Source organism: Cryptomeria japonica, chromosome 10 (genome assembly GCF_030272615.1).
Source record: "Cryptomeria japonica chromosome 10, Sugi_1.0, whole genome shotgun sequence".
NCBI lineage: Eukaryota > Viridiplantae > Streptophyta > Pinopsida > Cupressales > Cupressaceae > Cryptomeria > Cryptomeria japonica.
Genome location: NC_081414.1, coordinates 622321379 through 622341951, shown reverse-complemented (window position 1 = coordinate 622341951; position 20573 = coordinate 622321379).

The following is a 20573-nucleotide window of genomic DNA, read 5'->3' as shown; positions in this document are numbered from 1 at the left end:
GCTACTACATACAAGTTGTGGAAGAGGATAGTCGAAATATATCAAACTCAATTTTTATCTAACAAGATTTATCTCAAAATATATTTATATTCTTTATGGATGAAGGATGTTGATTCTATTGCAAAACACTCAAGTTCTTTCAATTTTATTTTGAAGAAGCTTGCATTAGTAGATATTAAGATAAAAGATGAAGATAAGGGAACTTTATTGTTTTGTTCTATGCACAAACATTGAGAAAATCTAATCATTGTTATAAGTAGTGGTAGTGCAAAGTCAAATATGGAAAATACCATTGTTACACTTCTCTCAAAATAAATAAGTTTAAAAAAACCTTGAATTTTGACTGCTAAGATTATTTCCATGTATGGGGTAGATCCAAAGAGAAAGGGCCTAAAGGGGACAAAAAGAAGGATAAGTCAAAAGGACATTCTAAAACCTTTGAGAAGAGTAAAGTGTTGGGCCTATAGTAAAAGATTGAATATGAAGAAGGAATGTAAGAACAAGAAAATGAGTGGAGATTTATCCATAGAAAAGTACTTGAATAATGGCGATTATGATGCTTTGTTTATTTCAGCTAGCACTATTAATAATTATGCTTGTCTTACTGATTAAGGCTATGCCTATCATACAACTCCTCACAAGTAGTTTCCTACATATTCATCTTATGATGGAGAAGTTTTCCTTGGTGATAACAACACAAAGAATATTGTTGGTAAGGGAAAGGTAAAGTTGCGTTTCAATGATGAAAGAGTTAAAACCCTATGTGATGTTTTGCATATTCCAAGATTTACAAGAAATTTACTTTTTATATCCAAGTTGAATGGTTATAGATTGCATGTGACATTTGAAAATTACAATTACATGTTGGTAAGAGTAAAAATTTTAATATATGTATGTTGAGGAACCATAGATAGGATCACATAAATGAAAAAGTTCTTAGGAACATTCTTAATAAAAAGTTGGTTGATTATCTTTTTTATTATTTTGCTGGTAAAAATAATTTTTGTTAGCATTGTGTGTTTAGAAAACATAATAGATCATCATTTTCTAAGGGTTTTAATACAGCTGAGATGTTATTAAAGATCATTCATTTAGATCTGTTTGGACCAATGGATTTTGACTCTTTCAAAAAATCTCGTTATTATGTTACATTCATCAATGATGTCTCGAGATACACTTGGATTTAATTCATGCATGTTAAATATGAGATTTTCAGTAAGTTTCAAGAATTTAAAGCCTTAGTTTTTGATAAAAAAAGCAGCGTTAACAGGGCGCTGACCCTTAACAAAGAGACCTCAATCCTTCTACAATTAGTGTTAACTAATGCTAATTGTTTTTGAAACAAAGCAGCATTAAGAAATGCGCTGACCCAAAACAAAGCCAAAGGCTATCAAAGTTTAAAGACCAAAGTCAAACCGGCCAAACCAACCAGTCAAACCAACAACACCCAAACCAAATCAAGAGGGGGGAGAAAACCCCAAATCTTGAGAAAGGAGGGCTTGGGAAAGGAGGTTAGATTTTCCTTTGCGCCTACGACAAACCACTGTCCAGGCAACACTATCAGTAGGAGCTTTCAAAGAAGAAACAAATGGGGAATACCCTGCAGAGTCACTGCCAAACTGTTGTTGTAGAGCAACAACGGGCTGTTGCAGAGCGGCAACAGGTTGTTGCTATGGAGCACTAGCAAGAGAAGTAACGCCAGGAGCCGAGTGAAGGTGAGAAGCAGGAGCAGCAGCTAGAGGATCCAAGGGGGCAGAAGGGGCCACAACAACAGTAAAATCAACCAGGGCTTCATCAGCAGTAAGGGGCACCTCATCTTGAGATGAATCAACCGAAACAAAATCTGAAGCATTAATCATCAAGTGGTCCTTCGTAGCATCCTTCCACCAAGTAGCAGCATCTTTGCGTTGAGAGAGAGAACAATCAGAAGCAAGGTGACTTGTTGAGAAACACCTTCGACAACGAAATGGGAGGCCCTCATAATCCAGCAGTTGAGTCCAACGCCTGTCCCCAACCATAAGAACCACATCCCTAGGGAGGGCCAGCGATATGTCAACACTAATTAATAGGCGAGCAAAGGTAGAATGACCCATGGAGAACGTGGCATCAACAACCTTCAAGAAGCTACCAATGGAGTTACCGATGGCCTCAAAACAAGAAGGTTTCCAGAAATGGAGGGGAAGATTGGGGAGGCGGACCCAAACCGGACGAACAGAGAGAGATTCTGTAAGGGGGTTGAAGGAAGGAGTCCAGGGCTTAAGGGAGAGCGAGTGATCCTCCCAAGACCAAAGCTTCCCCAAAATCAAATCACGATCAAGAGTAAAGGCAAAGGAAGCAACAAAAAACCCCTTAGCACAAGGGAAAAGCTCAATGCCATAAGAAATATGGGGCTTCCAGTAATCACTCACCCAGCGATGAAGGTTCGAGAGGGAAGGCCAAAACCCAGTAAATTTGTAGACCAGAGCGTTGTGTTGATAGAAGTCAACATTCTCCATAACCTCATGGCCACATACCACAACAGGAGAGGTCTCGACACAAGGAAGAGGATGAACCCCACTAGAAGGCTGGGCAAATTTAGCCACACGGGCAAAGCTACGCTTCCCAACAATGGGTTTGGGCATAGCAGTCTCACCCACAGGAAGGTCGTCACTAGCACCAGTAGCAGTCGCCAAGGTATCCAACTCCAGAACTGGATCAGAGACACTCAGTTTGGGAGGGACAAAACCACCAACAGGGATCTTGGCCTCCAAACCCCCAACGTTAGTACCCAAAACCGTAGGAAGACCTTCTGCACCAGCAAAATCACCCAGTGTAGTAGACAGAGCTGCCACAACACCAGCACCAGAAGTAGTAGCCACGAGAGGGGGAAACTCACCAACGATGTGGGAGCCATCAGTGACCCAACTAGACCAAGGCACCAGCTCAGAAGAAGCAGTCGCAACCACAGCCCGGGCAGGAGAGTCACGGCCCAACGCAGAGGGGAGCTGGGAGCCAATGCCAGCCAACGCAGTAGCAGGAACATTTGAACTGCATGAGGCGGGAGAGCCGTTGGAGAGTAGGTGCGAGTGCGGGAGCGACATCATTAGAACTCTCACTCTAGGGTTTAAAGCCTTAGTTGAGAAATAAATATGTTTTAATATAAAGGTGTGAAGATCTAACAATGGTGGTGAATATTGATGAGTTTCGTAAGCATGCAAGTATTGTTTAGCAAAAAACCTACTTTTTGTACTCCCCAACAAAATGCGGTAGCAAAAAGAGCTAGGCGCATGTTGAGTGGTGCTAATCTTGATAGATGTTTTTGGGAATAATTTGCAAGTATTTCCTGCTATTTGATTAGATCTCCTTGTTTAACTATTACTCCTTTTGAATGTTTCGCATTTTTCCTTTTGGATAAGTATACTTCCTTCTATTTCACATTTTTCTTTGGTTGCAAGTCTTATGTTCATGTGTATCACGAAAAGTGATCTAAACTAGATCTAAAACCTCAAAAATGCATCTTCATAGGGTACAAAGAGAATATAAAAATTTATACTCTTTGGAATCCTCTATCCAAAAAACTGATTTATTATATAGATGTGATTTTTAGGGATTTTAGCTCTTATTTAGGTGAAGAACAAGCAAATGAGAAAGAAAATACTAAAATAGTGCACTCTAATATAAAAATAGAAAAGAAGGAAGATGCACATGTGTAAGAACAATTAGATGGATTAGAGGAAGGAGAAGAAGAAGAGGACTTGGAGAGTCTAAATGATGTGCAAGATGAGTATACAAAAATCATGCAAAGACCATTACTCTTGCCTTGAGAAGGTCCACAAGACAATGAAATCTAGTTGACAAGTATATCCCGCCATATTTTTGTTGTGTATTTTTTTGTTAAGTGTTGATGATAAACCTATATCCTACAGGGAGGCTATATCTTCAAAGGACAGTGAGTCTTGTATGTACTCCATTCAAGAGGAGATGTTGGCTTTGGATAGTTGTGATACTTAACATCTTGTTAGTTTTCCCAAAGGAATAAATCCCATTGGTTGCAAGTGGGTATTTAAAAATAAATGTTGTGCAAACAATCAATTAGAGTGGTACAAGGTCAAATTAGCATCCAAGGGCTACTCTCAAAGAGAGTGTTGATTTTGGTGAGATTTTCTCTCACATTCCTAAGTTATCTTATATTATATTTCTATTATCTATTGCTACTACTTACAATTTTCAAATTGAGAAAATAGATGTTAAAATTTCTTTCTTGCATGGGGATCTTGAGGAGGAGATTTATATGTGACAACTTGATGATTATGTTGTTAAAGGAAGAGAACACTTGGTTTGTAGGTTAACAAGGCTATTGTATGCTATAAAATAGTCACCCAAGATATGATACCAAAAGTTTAATTCCTTTTCATTGAATATTGGTATTCTTAGGAATGAGGAGGATCATTGTATTTACATTAAGTATATTTAAGGATTATTGTCTTATATCTTGAGACGTTGTTTATGGGTAACAACAAGGTAATTATTAGAGAGAACGAGAATCAACTATCTATCACATTTGATATGAAGGACTTGTGGGTTGCAAAATGTATCCTTGGGGTGAATATTATAAAGGATTAGGTATATAAAAAGCTTTGGTTAAGTTAGAGTAAGTATGTTGATACCATTTTGCCAAGGTTTAATATGTAAAATTGTGAGCTAGTAAGTATTCCATTTTTGGTTGGCAATAAGCTTAATTTATAAATGTGCCATAATTTTGATGATGGTTTTGAAAATATGTCTAAGGTTTCTTATGCTAGTGTTGTTGGTAGTTTGGTTTATGGAATTGTTTACACTAGACCAAATATTGCCCAAGTAGTGGGAGTTTTGAGAAAGGTTATGTCTAACCTTGGTAGACATCTTTGCACTTTTGTTAAAAGGGTGTTTATATATTTGCAAGGAAGGCACATGGTGAGTAACTTCATGCATGATAGTGTGCCTTGCACCACACGACCAAACAAAGCAATGGTTGAAAGGTCTTAACTAAGAAGAATAAAGTTTCTAGGGAGTCTTCTAAATACTTCAAGGGTGTGTGAGGCCAAATCCATAAGGAATAATTTCAAACAACCAAGAAGAGAGGGTAACCTACTCTCCACCTTCACTTTCGCAAGGTATAAATGTCTTGGGGGTTTAGAAAAGATTGATAAGAATTTTCTTCTAAGAGGCATGACTTTCGATCACCCCACGCTCCTTACTCTAATGGGACATGGGAGTTGAGGTTGTGCCATAAGATGTTGAACTACCTAGGCAAGCCCCCTAAAATAAATAATCCATGTTTTTTTTATCATCAAAGACCATGAAATACCTAAGACGAGAGCATACACATGTTGGGTTCATTGGAATACATTGATGCAAGGAAGAAAAAGATAACAACATAAGATTTAGATCTCCAAGATCACCCAAGGGTGTGAGGAAAGAGCATACACCTAATAGGGGCTCACAAGCACAACATATAATGGTTAATTCCCCTTAATGAAAAGATGTGTGCATAGATTACTGATAAAATAATGTCTTCAACAAATGTGAGCTACAAATAAATTATTAATAGCTTCAATATTTGACTTCCACAAAAAATTTTGAGGTGCACAAGAAGGGACTAGATGTCAAAATATTTTATTTTAAAAAGGATTGTTAGCATTAAAATAATTATAAAACAAATTGGGGCTTTTTGTAGTGTGGGTTGGGACACTCAACCCAACAATCAGGTGTGCTAAAATGAAGATAGACAAATAGTAGAAGACATAATATAGATAAAATGAATAAAACATACAAGTTACCTTGCCTTAAACCTTTTCAATCTCATGGATTGAGATGAAGTGAAGTCCACTTGATTTTCTCATTTGATGTTGTGTAGTTGTGTGGAATGTGGTTACTCAAACCAGCAACATGATTATATTTATGATGATTTGGAGAGAATATGGGACAACATGTAATTACGATGATAGAAGATGATAAAAATAAGACCAAAGACCTACATTTATAAATTATTGATGGAGAAAATCAATGGCCAAGATATCATATCTAATGGATGGATAGGATTGAATGAGTGATGGCATGGATTGAAGGCTTAGCCTTGTGAAAAGTTTCATAAGAGGAATAGAGGTGTAAGAGTTAGGTGTGCTCACAGACATATGGGGAAGCTCATGAAAGTGACAACCGAAGAAAATAGGATGGTTACTTTATGAAATGTGTAAAAGGTAGGGTGGCTATGAGGTGATCTTTGCATGCAGTCATGTTTGGGCATAAAGCAAGTAAGGACACTTGTCACGTGATGAAAAGTTTAGATCTTGATCCATGTAGATGGATTTAATGGCTAGTATTAAATAGACAAGGATTGAGGGTGAAGTGGAATTAAATATTAGGAAAATAGTAACTAAGATTAATTAGATTAATTCAATTAATCAATGGGTATTAACTAATTGATTTAGTTGGAGGATTTGGAGGATAACGGTTTAGAATTAATTAAAAGTGAAAGATAAAAGGTGAAGGTTAAACATAAATTTATTTAATTATGGGTGAGAGGTAAAGATAAAGGATCGATCAAGGATGGGGGAAAGTCAAGTGTGGTCAAGTACAAAAGAATTAAGGTGTCTACAAAAGCATTTATTTGATATATTACATAGAAGTCATCAATGAAAATGCTCGATACAAGAAATTTGAAATGGAGAACATAATAATGCTAAATTATCTTATTCAAAAGAAAATAATGTACTACAAATTATAGACAACACACAGTGAATGCATGTATTCATATAAATATGATTTGAAATGTATATTGATGATATAAAAAACTCAGTTACAGACCCTCCACACTAAATCCTACAACACATTGCAAATCAAAGTACTACTCAAAATTAAGTCTAAGAATTTACTTCAATGAAGTTCACGCCCTTATCAAAACGCAAAGAGTGGAAGCCAGAGAGTGGATTTGCATGTCACAGGAAGATGACACTTCCCCCCCCACTTCTAACAAACTTGGTCGCTTCCCCTTTTTCTAGACTTCCATAATCACATCAACAAATTCCAATGTAACTAATTTGGTTGGAGAAACTAAATATTATCAGCAATAGCATGAAAATGGTGTGTTCATCTCTTCAATTGATGTTTTGGCATGTGCTTAGCCTCTTATCAAAGATACACAACCATTCGAGAATGAAATTAAGGTCTCTAGGTAATCCTGAAATACTTGAAACCTCTAATTCTTCATGTGAAGCCTTAACTCCCTTTTCTCTCTTTATTGCAACACATTGGGGCTTGCTTACCTCTTAAGAGCCAATTGGTGGTTTTGAGGGTTCCTAAAACACCCAAAAGAACACAAAACCTTTGATACTTCCTTTTGCCTTATTTGATGTATTCATATTCACACTATTAAGGTTTCACTGAAAACTAAGAACTCTGTCAAAGGTTCCCAAGATTCTAAGAACCTCTCCTAGCTCTGACCTACTTAGCACCTAACCATTTTCTCTAAACTTTGCCAAATTGATCGTATAAGTCCCATTCTATCTCCTCTTCCCTCTGACACTTGATCAAAAATGCTTTCACTGGGGTGGGGTAAAGAAAAGGAACCAAGAACCATTTCACTTTATTAGAGGTTTTGACCTCATCAAGAATTGCTATGTTGTTTTCTCAATTTTGCCATTTGTCAACGCTAGTGATGGTTCCAAGAACAATTGTCGACATCAATCATGGTTTCAAGAACCTTGTCAAGGGCCAACAAAGGCTTTTATACAGTCATTTTTTCAATAAACTCAATAAGAGTTGGCAATTGGGGAGGCATAAAAATTCATCCTCAAAACAATATGTGAGGAGAACTAACTTTGAAGCACCAAAAGGTCAAATACTTGCACGATTTCACAAATACTATCAAAACTTATAATGCATGACAAAGAATGGCATGAAGGCAAAGGGAAGACCAACAACCTGAAGCTTGCTAAAATGACACTTAGGAAAAAATATAAAGATCCATGAAGGGGTTTTGGTGGTGATATGAAAGTACGACAATAAGGATAACCCTAAAATGCCAACATCTTTAGCCAAATTAAGATTTTTCAGCTTGGGTAGTTGACTAAATCCTAGAAGGGTAAGGAAATAAATGACTAAAAGCACACCCTAAGAAGCAAACCCATGTAGATTTTTTGATATTGCTTATGAATGATGAGAAATGAAATAGGAGCATGAAAACTTCTGAGGCCTAACAGAGCTCATGTTCCAAAAAAAATCAAAGATATTTAAACCTCATTGTACATAACTTAGTGAATTTTGGTTGTCTTCAATGACAACTATGAAGCTTAACTAAAATAAATGCAAAAGAATGTGATGTTGGAAACCTACCACATTTCATTGGAAAACATATAAAATATTTACAAAACAAAGAAATGTTAAAAGAAAAAAATATATGATACAAGATTAGTTTGGGCTAGAGATGCTCCTACATTACTAAAATTCACACACTCTTTATAAGTGATGTGAGATTATATTACCCTTAGGATACCCTACTTTAAGATTCCTCAAATGAATACAAAGGACTATACCAACCACCATAATATACCTAATGCACATAATAAATGATCAATGTGTGAACAAGTGACATGTCATTTAGGAAGAGAGTTGGGGTGATTGAAATTGATTTCTTGTCTTCTAAGAGAAAGGAAGAACAAGCTTCGATTGCAAAATATAAAAGGTATGTGGAACACTTTACTATCATATATATGTGGGTCCATGCTAACATGTTAATTATAAGATATCAAGTATAAAGTTAAGTTACATTTGATGATTCTAAAACACAATCATATCCTATTACCAATATTCCATTAAAAACATCTAATAGTACTTAAATTTGAATTAGGATACCAAACAATGGGCTCGATGTCTAATTATTCCATTGAATAAATGGATCAGTTGAATAACTTTCAACTAATTTAAGGAAAGGATTATTTTACAACTCTAAATAAGTATAAATAATTAGAATATTTTTAAGGAGATAATTTTTTAAGATAAACGTGGGATTTTGAAAGGACGAAAAACCAACAACAAACTTTCAACACCTCACAAGCAGCAAAAATATCAAACTTGAGGAAAGCCACCCAAAAATAATAAGAGACCAACTAGCTCAAGGTGGATTGAAGCAATGACACTCCAAGGAGCTCTAGACCCTAATAGCAACCCTATCCACCCATTCATTTAAGTAGATTTATTTCCTAGTTGTTCTCCCATTTTATGCCAAACTTGAATTAGAATGATACAAGGTCCTCTAGAAAGCCTCCCCTCCAAAACCATCTTCCCTTTTATCTTATTAATGAAAGGTGTATTAAGTGAATGCCAAGACCCACCTAAATTGATGCAAACATTTATTTTTTTGGCTTTGACCTTCCCAAGCCCTCACTAACAATTGATGTTTCCCTACAAACCTCCTATAAGCTTCTCACATCTTGAAGAAACATGTTCTCAAATACTTTATTAATATTTCCTTTACAATTATTCCAATTTGAAGAAGGGAAAGCCATTTCACCACTTCTCCTCAATAGCACCTGCTCAAAACTTTAAGGTTGAGTTGACGTCTTCTAATATTTTTTCTCCATGAATTTTGCTTCCTTTTAATGTTCATGTATCATTTTAAAGCATGACTAGAATTGTGTCATTTATGACACACTATCAGTAAATCCTCATAGGCAATCAAATGCATCCATTCACCTAATTTAAGGAATAAGGTGATCAAAGATGGAAGCACATGATCCACAACCACATTAACACAAAAGTTGGCAACCAAGAGCCACTTTTTGCATTTGATTACTAAATAAAAATTAAAAGAGGTAATGGTAGCTACCAAAACCTACTCTCAATATTCCTATAGAAACCTAAAAATACTAACCCTACTAGGGGTCCTATTTATACATTCCTTCTCAAGATCAAGGCTAGAAACAGTTTTTAGGGAATAGCCTGACCTTGCCAAGAAACCACAACTCACCCAAGAGGATTTGAACACAATAGTCATGGTTCAAAATGGAGATAAAAAAGAAGCACTTCATCAGAGTCAAGATCTTTATTTGGCCCTTTACTAAACCCATTTTTCAAAAACATAAATAATTAGCCTAATCTAAAAAAGACTTCCTAATAAGAGAATCCCTTAACCTAGAGAAATACATTTCAATAATAAAATCTCAAACTCTTGGAAAAATACCCTTAGCATTGCCAGTCAGAGCCAATGATAGAATGAATAGGAATAGAACTAATCTTACCTTTAGCACCATCAACTTAGTATTTATCCATAGACAACCCAATGCATTACCAACAATCACCCCTAGATCTTGTGACACCACAAAAACCTTCACTACCTTCAAACTCTACAAAGTAGCCAATACAAGTTTGAACTCATTTTACTTCAACACGTCCAAATTTGAAAACTTTACAAATGCAAAGCTTGCAAGAGAATCAACACAAGATGTGTTGCCTCTTAAGCATACAAGGAAGAACCAAAAGTACTAACACCACCCCAACTATAAAATGCACTCTCCATTCAAACAAGAGAAATAAACAAATCCCCATAATCACCATCAATGAAATCCCCACAAGGATGGGGAAATGCATAGAATCAATAAGTAGGAAACAACGTTTCAAACTTTGTTTCAAGCTAACACCATTAAAGCAACCCTACCTAGCAACAACCACACCAATGCTCATTGTAGGAGGCCATTATAACACCACTAAACATGCATTCAAACCCATCATGTAGGGATTTATAGCATCAATTGCTTCAAAAGGTCAATCCTTCCCCATAGAGTGCACCTCAAAGACTCTTTGATGAAATTCAAACTAATGGTCAATAAGTCTCATCTTCCTTATCCATGAAACCACTCTATTACATTTTTGAAATGTAGACGAGATATTTCTTGTGATTTATTGATCTTAATGTACATTAAAGAAACTACAAAATTGTTTTAGATTTTAGATTCCATGTTGAAGAGTTATATGTGATTTAATTTGGATTGTCAATATGAAAGCAAGATAATATTACATTTTCATATATGTTATCTGATATAAAAGAAATGTGAACAATGAAAGAAATCAAGATCATATTTAATGTTTCTTATAAATTAATTGCATTTTTATCTTAACTTTTGTATTCAAATGCCAACTTGAACAAGAAAAAAAAACCTTCCCAAGCTTTTCATGGTCACTAAAAAAACTAATTAACTAAACCTTATGTAAATATAGATAAAACTTCATACAATCCACTAAATTATGTAAGAAAATCTACCACATAAGCCTCTCTTTTGATTGGGATATCATCAATACAAGATTTATAATAAAACAAAATTGCCTATCATTCTCACCCACAATAAACCATTTGTTGATTCCCTTAACCCATAAAATATAATATTAACCAACAAGGAGGTATATATAAATATTTATTCATATGGCAACACATATGTTGGCCAACAAAGCTTTTGATTCACAAGACTTAAAAAATCTATTGTTAATTTTAAATGTAATTGCATAGAAAGGTCAAATTCATGAAATTGCCTACAAAATTACTGCTCGTATTTTTCTTTTTTTTTTAATGTATCACTACTCAAATGTCCAAATTACTATGAGCAAAATCTTAAGAAAAAAAAAAGAGAGAGATCAAGTGTCCATTGGTCTATTAAGGAAGTTGAATGAGCCAATGAGTCTTATAAAAAATCAACTATTTAATTTTTGAGTCAAACTCATTGACCCATGTATTATTAAATATTAATATTTTGATGTATAAATAGCTATCCAAAATTAAGGTACAAGATAAAAAAAAAATTATTCATTAATTTCATTACACTCCAGCCTTTGTTGCCATTATAGAATGCCTCTCAACATTAATACTATAAAGTCAAAATTATCCTTAAAAAATATGATTAAAAATAATGATATAAATGTTATGGTAGTACTTTATAAAAAAAAAAGCTATTACTTAATTTTAAAAATTATGTTATAGAAAAGCAATATAATTTACAATTTGTTTCGATGATAAAATGAGATAAATATCAATATTCAATGCATAGCCTTCCTCTTGAGTACCAGTTATAGTCACATTTTTGTTATATATTTTTAAATTAAAATAAAACTTGTGATCAAAATATACTAAGAAAAATTGCATATATTTAGTGCTTTCATACTCTTCTTTCAATCTTATATTGAGACTAAACATAAGCTTAATTAATTTAAATGAATATAAATATCTTAAATGAATTTAACTAAAAAATGTCAAGAACCGAATTTTGAGCTGTTTTATTTGTTTAAAAGTTATTTTATTTTACTTTGGAACTATTTTATTACTACATATAGAATTAAAAAAATGTTTGTTCTTTTAAATATTATGTTTATTATTAAATAATAATCTTTTGATTTGAAAGGTAGCCAAATTTGAAGTCAAAGTTAAAGAGTTTGTTAGCACAAACATCATTATATTCCACCCCAATCCATCATTGTAGAATGTTTTTTTGACATTAATTAATTTTTAAGTTAATGATAATAAAATGCCTTATAATTGTGAATACATCGTTTGAAAGTTAGATTAATGAAATATTGAAGTGAAAGCAATTTAAAGTTATAATAATATAAAATATTATAATTAGTAAAATTATGATTATGAGATTATTAAATTATTTTATATTTTTTCCATGAGTGTCCATTGGTCCATTGGTCCATTGGTTTTTATAGTATCATTTCTTATGGGAATATAACTAATCAAGAGTGAGCAGGAGGACATGCCCAATTAAGCTAGAGGTAGTATACTTGGAAAGGTGGCCACTAGATATTTAAAGAAAATGCTCAAAATGGATCTTTTTTGTATTAATAATAAGGATTTCAAAATGGATCTTGATTTTGATCCTAGAGGCATAGAATGCACAGTTAATGGACTTGAATGAAGTTCATACAATTATTATTCCTAATTGCAATATTTTCTTTGAATGGGTAAATAGACCTCAAAATGCCAACATTGTTTTCTGCTAACTTGGCCCAAGGATGTTAATCTCTTAAAGGAAAAAGCCAAAAATATATAACTTGCCCTTTACCATTATCCTTGTCGATGCCAATAATGAGTCTGAAAACCATAAGGCAAAGGGGATAGGCCTCACAATCTATCTATACAGTATTCTATGCAACGACTTTGCCATCCCAAATAATTCATTGATCACAATCATTTGCACGATCTCAAGTTGAATCAACTTTCCTAGACTAAGACCCCAAATCTCTACAACCATAAAGAAAAATGGAGATGGTATGGAACGTCATTTTGATGAAGCCTCTAAAGATTTGTGAAGATATTTTCAACCAACATTAAGAACAGAGGAACTACTTGAACGGGAAATTAGCAGCTTCTATTAGAATGGATAATGCTAAAATATTAAAAAATTGGCCATAAACACAAATGGAACTGCTAGAGAGAGTAGAGCATGAGCAAGGAGAAGCTAACAAGTTTAAATATAGAGGAGAAATTGAAAATTGTGACTATCAACTTGCAATTGCAGCCCACAAATGTACTGAGATTAATAGGATCACATATTCTGCCATAGATGACAACTTGGCTTCTCAAGATATCAATGTTATAAACATTAATGTGTTTAAAAGCATCAAGACGTCAAGTTGGTAGAGGCTTAAGCAAGCAAGGGAAGTCAGGAAAAGAAAAAGCTATAAGTGAACTATAAGTAGGCAATTCTCATATAGGATGTGATAAGTGTAAATTCAGCTCCTTCAGAGACTCATCATAAAGTGAATCGTCTTAATAAAAATCAAAGGTTGTATTTGGCTCCAAGACAAATATTTGTGCATGGCAGATCAAGATTGAGAAATCTTATGTGTTTTTTGTTGGAAATAAAATTTTAGATACATTGAAAAAGTAGCTCATGACTCAAGAATTAAACAAAAATATATATATAGGAATATTGTCTCTTTATAAGATAAATAATTTTATGATGGGAACTACATTGTTGCCAATGACTTAAGTAGAGATCTTTAGATAATGATTCTTGGTTATATCAGCAATATGTATGATCTTTGTGATAAAAAGGTAAAAGACAACCCTGGAAACTTCTATAGCCAACAAGGACTATTATCAGAAACACTAGATAGAATAAATCTTTTCTGCTCAAGCCTCCCTCGTATTGTTATTTTTTATCCTATTTTAGTAGAAATAGATACAAAGTCACATTTCCCCCTTACTCCATGGCATCATGTTGATAAATGACTATTTCTATGGAGGTGGTCACTCTTTCTAAGATTTCATGCAAGGTACACAAATATCTCATGTGCTTTTCCATTGGAAAAGAAAATCATAGGAGGGCTTCAACAACAAAGAAATCATTGACAAATGAAGATTACTGAAATATTGAAAGTAAGGAAGGGTTCAACCCTTCCTGAACGGAAATGAAAATCATTACTTGGAATGTTAGGGGTCTCAATGCCCCTAACAAGAGATGCTTGATTAAAAGAAGACTTATTTTGATCAATGCAGACATCATTATGTTTCAAGTTACTAAGTATAATCTACAACGAATTGAATCCTTCACTCAAAGCCTTAGAAATCAGTATAATGGTTGCAAGCAAGAAGCGGTTCAAGCAGATGGTTCATATGGAGGTATTCTTATAATATGGAAACCGTCCATGGTTCAGATTAAGAGGGTTGAATCAGACAAAAATTGATTATTGGTTTCAATTAAATTCCTCACCTCCAACTTTTATTTCTTTTTTATTAATGTTTATAGTCTGGTGTCTTTGGTGTCAAAACGGGTCTTCTGGTCAGATTTAGATGGAGTTTTATCCAAGATTCAAAATGAGAATTTATTCATTGGAGGGGATTTCAACACCATTAGAAGTTTGAAAGACAGAAGAGGAGGATTAATTAGGCTTGGAAAATCTCAAAAAGAATTTAATGATTGGATTGAAAAGAATGGCCTTCTTGAGGTGGAATCAGGGGATAACATTTTCCCCTGGAATAATAGGAGATCTGGATTCAGCAATATTGCGGAAAAAATAGATAGATTTTTTTGGCTGGGGGACTTTTCCTCTTTTCCTTTCTCTTTGGAGTGTAAAGTTCTTCCTTGTTCTGGCTCAAATCACTATCCACTTCAGCTAAATTTCCAAGGCTCTTTCAGCTCTTCAAAAGCACCTTTCAAATTTGAGAACATGTGGATGAAGGATCCGAATTTCTTGCCTCTTGTAGAGCAATGGTGGAAAGAAGCTACTTTTGAGGGATCTAAAATTCATTGCTTTGTTTCAAAACTGAAATATATCAAGAGGAAATTATTAGTATGAAATGTTGGGCACTTCAGAAATATTTTTTAGTCTAAGAGAGAGCTAGAATCTCAACTGGAGGAGCTAAATGAAAAAATAATTGAGGATGGAATGGCCCAAGCAGAATAAATTACAACAAGGGAGCTTTTATCATAATATGAAGATATCTTGTCTAAAGAGGAATTATTCTAGAAGCAAAAGTCAAGGGAAAGTTGGCTTCAAGCAAGGCATAAAAATACAAAACAATTCCATAACGTCACTAAGCAAAGAAGATCTATAAATAGAATTACCAGAATAGAAGATCATAAGAATCAGATCTTAGAGGATCCAAAGGGCATTCGGTCGGAAATCATAAGGTTCTTTTCCAATCTTCTAAATAAAGGTGATGGATCAGACTTAGGGGATCAAAATAGTCTCCTTTATGTTATCCCTAAAATCATAACCGAGGAGCAAAACTTGAGGTTAAATGAAAGCTTCTCAATGGAGGAAGTTTTGTTGGCTCTTAGCCAACTTCCTTCTGAGAAAGCTCCTAACCCTGATGGGTTTCCTACTGGTTTATTCAAAAAATGTTGGCATATTCTAGGAGTGGACTTTGTAGAAGCTCTAGAATTTTCAAGAAAATCAGGAAACATCCTAAAAGAGATCAACAATACTTTATTGCTCTTATTCCAAAGAAGTAGAAGGCCATTAGACTGGGGGATTTCATACCAATATCCCTTTGCAATACTATCTATAAAATTCTCTCGAAAGTTATTACGAATAGGCTTAAACCTCTTATGGACAACATTATTTCAGAAGAGCAAACAGGCATTGTGTCAAGTAGATCAATTCTAGATGATGTGATAGTTGCCCAAGAAGCCATTCACTCTCTCTAAAATACAAATAACGTTGGGATGATTATTAAGCTAGATATTTCGAAGGCATATGACAATGTTGATTGGCGTTTCTTATGCAAGATTATGCAAACTTTTGGATTTAATAACTGATGGGTTAATTGGATATTTGAATGCATCTCAACCCCAAAATTTTCAATTCTCATTAATGGGAATCCTGAAGATTATTTATCATCCTCCAAGGGCATAAGACAAGGTGATCCATTGTCTCCATTTCTTTACATCATTATGGCGGAAGCTTTCGGTAGATCTATTAAAGGAATGCAAAATAGAGGCTTCATAGAGGGCATTAAGACATCTCGAAACTTCATGGCAACACATCAGTAGTTCGCAAATGATAATCTTCTATTGGGAGCAGCCAAATCTAGAGAAGCAACATATCTTCAAAAACTCCTAACCTCGAATGGTAAGGCCTTGAGTCAGGTTATTAATGGAGAGATCAAAAATTTATTTTTTTTCAACTCCTCAACCAATTCAGAACAGAATAATGAAAATCTTTAATTGCAGTTCCTTGTACCTACTTGGGAATCCCAATCGATACAAGCTTAAGGAACTCCAAACTTTGGGATCCTCTAATATAAAAAATGGAGCAGAGTATTAATTCCTGGAAAGGTAAATGGCTTTTGTGGGTAGGAAGAATAGTTATGCTTCAGTCTGTTATATCCGCTCTCCCTATTTATCTTATGTCTATCTTAGCATTAGCAGCTGGTATGAACACATTTATCATTCAAAAAATGAGGAACTTCTTTTGGCAAAATTCGAAGGAAAGGCACAAAATTGTCCTTATCGCTTTGGATAAGTGGTTTAGGTATCTGCAATCAGCATATCTTTAATCAAGCTGTGGGAGCTAAACTTGTGTGGAAGATGATGAAGGATCCAAATGCTAGGTGGGTCAGACTAATGCAAGCAAAATAGATTGAGGATGGAGGTTCAAGCAATTTTATGAGAATTAGCAATCCTCCCAAAGGTTCTAGGATTTGGGACTTTATGCTAAAATGTAGACTATTAGTGGTTGATCATATCTCTTGTGATGTCCATGATGGAACCTCATGTTTATTTTGGGAAGATTCTTGGTGAGGTTACTCGAGTCTGAATAGTTTGTTATCAATTCAATTCTCAAGAGATTGGTTTAAACAAAACTAGGGTAGCTACATAAGGGATTATGTAGTTTTCTTTGAAGGGGGCTCTTATTTAGAATGGTCTTGGAAAAGCTTTGAAGGACTTCCTCTTCCCCATAATGAAATTGGCCAGTTATTAGACATTATTAACAATAGGAAACTTTTTTTCAAAAATGGCAAGGACTCTTATTTGGACTCCTAAATCAGGCTCGTATAACACCAAAGAGGGCTATAATCTCCTTGTTAATCAGCATGATAACAATGATCTTGGAATTCCCAAAAAGTTGTTCTAGAGTAGGAATCATATTCCTAAAGCGGGGTTTTTTGCCTAGTTGGCAACTAGGAAAAAAATTCTAACTGCAAAGAAATTCAAAAAGATGGGTTATGAGGCTCCTTCGAGATGTATTCTTTGCAAGGCATAGGAGGAAACAATGGACCATCTCCTTCTTAATTGCCCTTTCTCTACCAAGTGTTGGAGATGGCTTTGTGCCAAATTAGGTTGGATAACGGCCCTTCCGAATGACGTATCCTTATTCTAATGCTGACCGATCAGACCAAATGCTGGTCTTCTTAGCCCCCCTTGGGAAATTTGCCGATCTAGTCTTATTTGGGAGATATGGAAAGAATGTAATAGAAGGATTTTTTATAATACAGCAAGAAAGGTAGAATCAGTCCTTAACTCTATAGAGGCTTCAATTGTGGAGAATATTAATTGTAAGCTTGCATTCTACTCCTCTTCCAACAAAGACTTTACAGACTGGGATGGTAGGATTAGATTCAGATGGAATGACATAAGAATTCCTCCACTATTGGGAAAGAAGCACGGTGAAAGAGCCTCAGTTGTTTGGATGCCACCGAAATTGAGTTGCTTGAAATTGAACTTTGATGGGGCATCAAAAGGTAATCCGGGTCTGTCTAGAGCTGGTTGCATCATTAGGGACCATAATGGAATCTTCAAAGGTAAACTTGCCATGCCCCTTTCCTTGGACACCAATAATGTTGTTGAATTCAATGCCCTCTTACTAGGCCTCACTGAATGTTCAAAAAGAGGTATTAGACAGATTGAAATAGAAGGGGACTCGGCTATTGCTATCAATGCAATCAGGGTTGCAAAAATTCCCAATTGGCTGCTTCAAGCCTTAATGGAAATATTTTTATGAATTCTAGGCTGATTTGAGAGTTTCTCATGCAAGCATATCTTTAGGGAATCAAACTCAGAGGTAGACTCTCTCTCAAAATTAGCAGCAGAAGGGGTTCATTTCAGTTGGTGGGCGAATGAATATTCACTTTAATGTAATTCCCTTATTATTCATGTCAAGGCTAACAGATTTTCCTCTTTATTTGAAGAATAATTCAGCCCTTTTGCAGGATGCTCAAGCTACTATTCGAGGGCAGGGGTCTCAAGGTGGCGGTCGTCGTTGTAGACGTGGGAGAGGTTGATCTAGAGTGAAAGGTAGTGGTCACAGAGGCCGTGGTGGTAATGTTGCAGAACAAACTTGCTCTCTTCCTGGCTCTTCACCCCAAGGGCCTCCTCAAGTTTGAAAGAGAGATGAATTTTGCAGATTTTTTGTTAGATCTTTCTGAATTTCTTTAAACTTGATGAACTGTTCATATCATAAGTTTCTTTTTAATGCCCTCGATGAATTTTTTGATCGGCTAAGATGGATTTAGCTGCTAATTCGAATTGATAATTTTTGTATCTCCGTATATATATCTTTAATATAAAATTTCTGACTTTGTCGTTTGCTGATCTAAAAAAAAACAAAGAAATCATTTCTTTGGGTGGTCAGACTGCAATTGTAGATGCTAAGAGATTTAGAAAGATTTTAAGTTTTAACCAATCACTTATCACCCCAAGGGAAAAGATAAGCAAAGGTAAATCGAATATATTTAGTAATCATTTGTGAGCCGATTAAAAGTTGAATCATTTAACTTCCAAAAAAAATGGCAATCACATTGACTAAAAAATAATATTGGATGGATAATTTGACATGAAGAAAAAGGTAAGATAATAATGGGATGGTCTTTCTCTAAAGATTAGTTATTTTTATAAAATTTCCCCCGCTATAAGCTGTACGTGACTGACATTTAGCATGTGTTATTTAGAATAACCTCCTCTACGGGAAAGTTATATAGTTTATATTCATAGAAGACAAAAAACAAAGGTAAACAGATTATTTCTGTGTACGTTTATTTCCAACTTAACCAATTAGTCACTAGTCTCAAGGTATTAAAGTTAAAAAATTTGTCCCAGAGGAATAGATGAGTTTCTGCTGGTGAAGATGGATGAATTTCAGGGATTAGGCAAAGCTCAAATAATGTAGACACCAGAATTTTCAACCGGTATGCTCAAACATTTGATTGCACACTATCCCCAAGTATAAAATGGAAAATTTACAGAGTATCATTATAATATCTTATGTGTTAATGTAAGAATGTTATCTATTGTAAAACTAGAGTTTGCACAAGAGTATACAATTGAAGATTTCAACCACTTAGTGTGATCCAAAACATCAATATAAAAATACACATAATTGAATTGAAAAGAACTCTGTTTACAATGGAAGGTTTCAACCACATAAGTTAAGCTCCAATACTTGAATCTGGTTAAGCTTCAAAAGTTGAAATAATAAGCCTTTCCCAAAAATCATGGGCTTTGTAGAAGTGATAATCTACTATCAATTTTTTGTTGTATATATAAAATTTCAATTCCATGGATTCCACCAGATGTATCAAAACGGTTCTGCTAATAACTACGCTAATATCCTATACTTTGTTTATCAAGTATCAAAGAAATCTAAGATCCCTTGAATAAAGGCAAGAAGTGACACAAGAGGGCCAAATAAGAAGATGCAAGGGATGCTAAAGTCCACAACAAAGGGTAAAAATATATAGTATATTCAACACATTAAACAAAAAACTATTGATGCCCTCAAATCTAACTTTTACCACCAATAAAAACAAGAAAAAATCATCCATGCTCTTCCAAAAGTTAATTTCTTTTCAGAAATATTATTAGTAATTTTTGTAATGAAAATTATTGCTTCCACATTCTTCAATTTTATTTTGGAACAATTTAAGGTTTGCCCCATAATGGAACCAAGTCAGGTCGCTGAAATTTCAAAACGTGATGTCCTATTTAAACCAATACAGCATAGTTATTCTCTGCCACATCCCTGACTATCCTTTGCAGCTAAGCAACAAGGCAGACATTGTCATAACTTCTACATCTTGGGGGGCACACCTTGTTTCATTGAGACCCAATCCAGCTGTATAT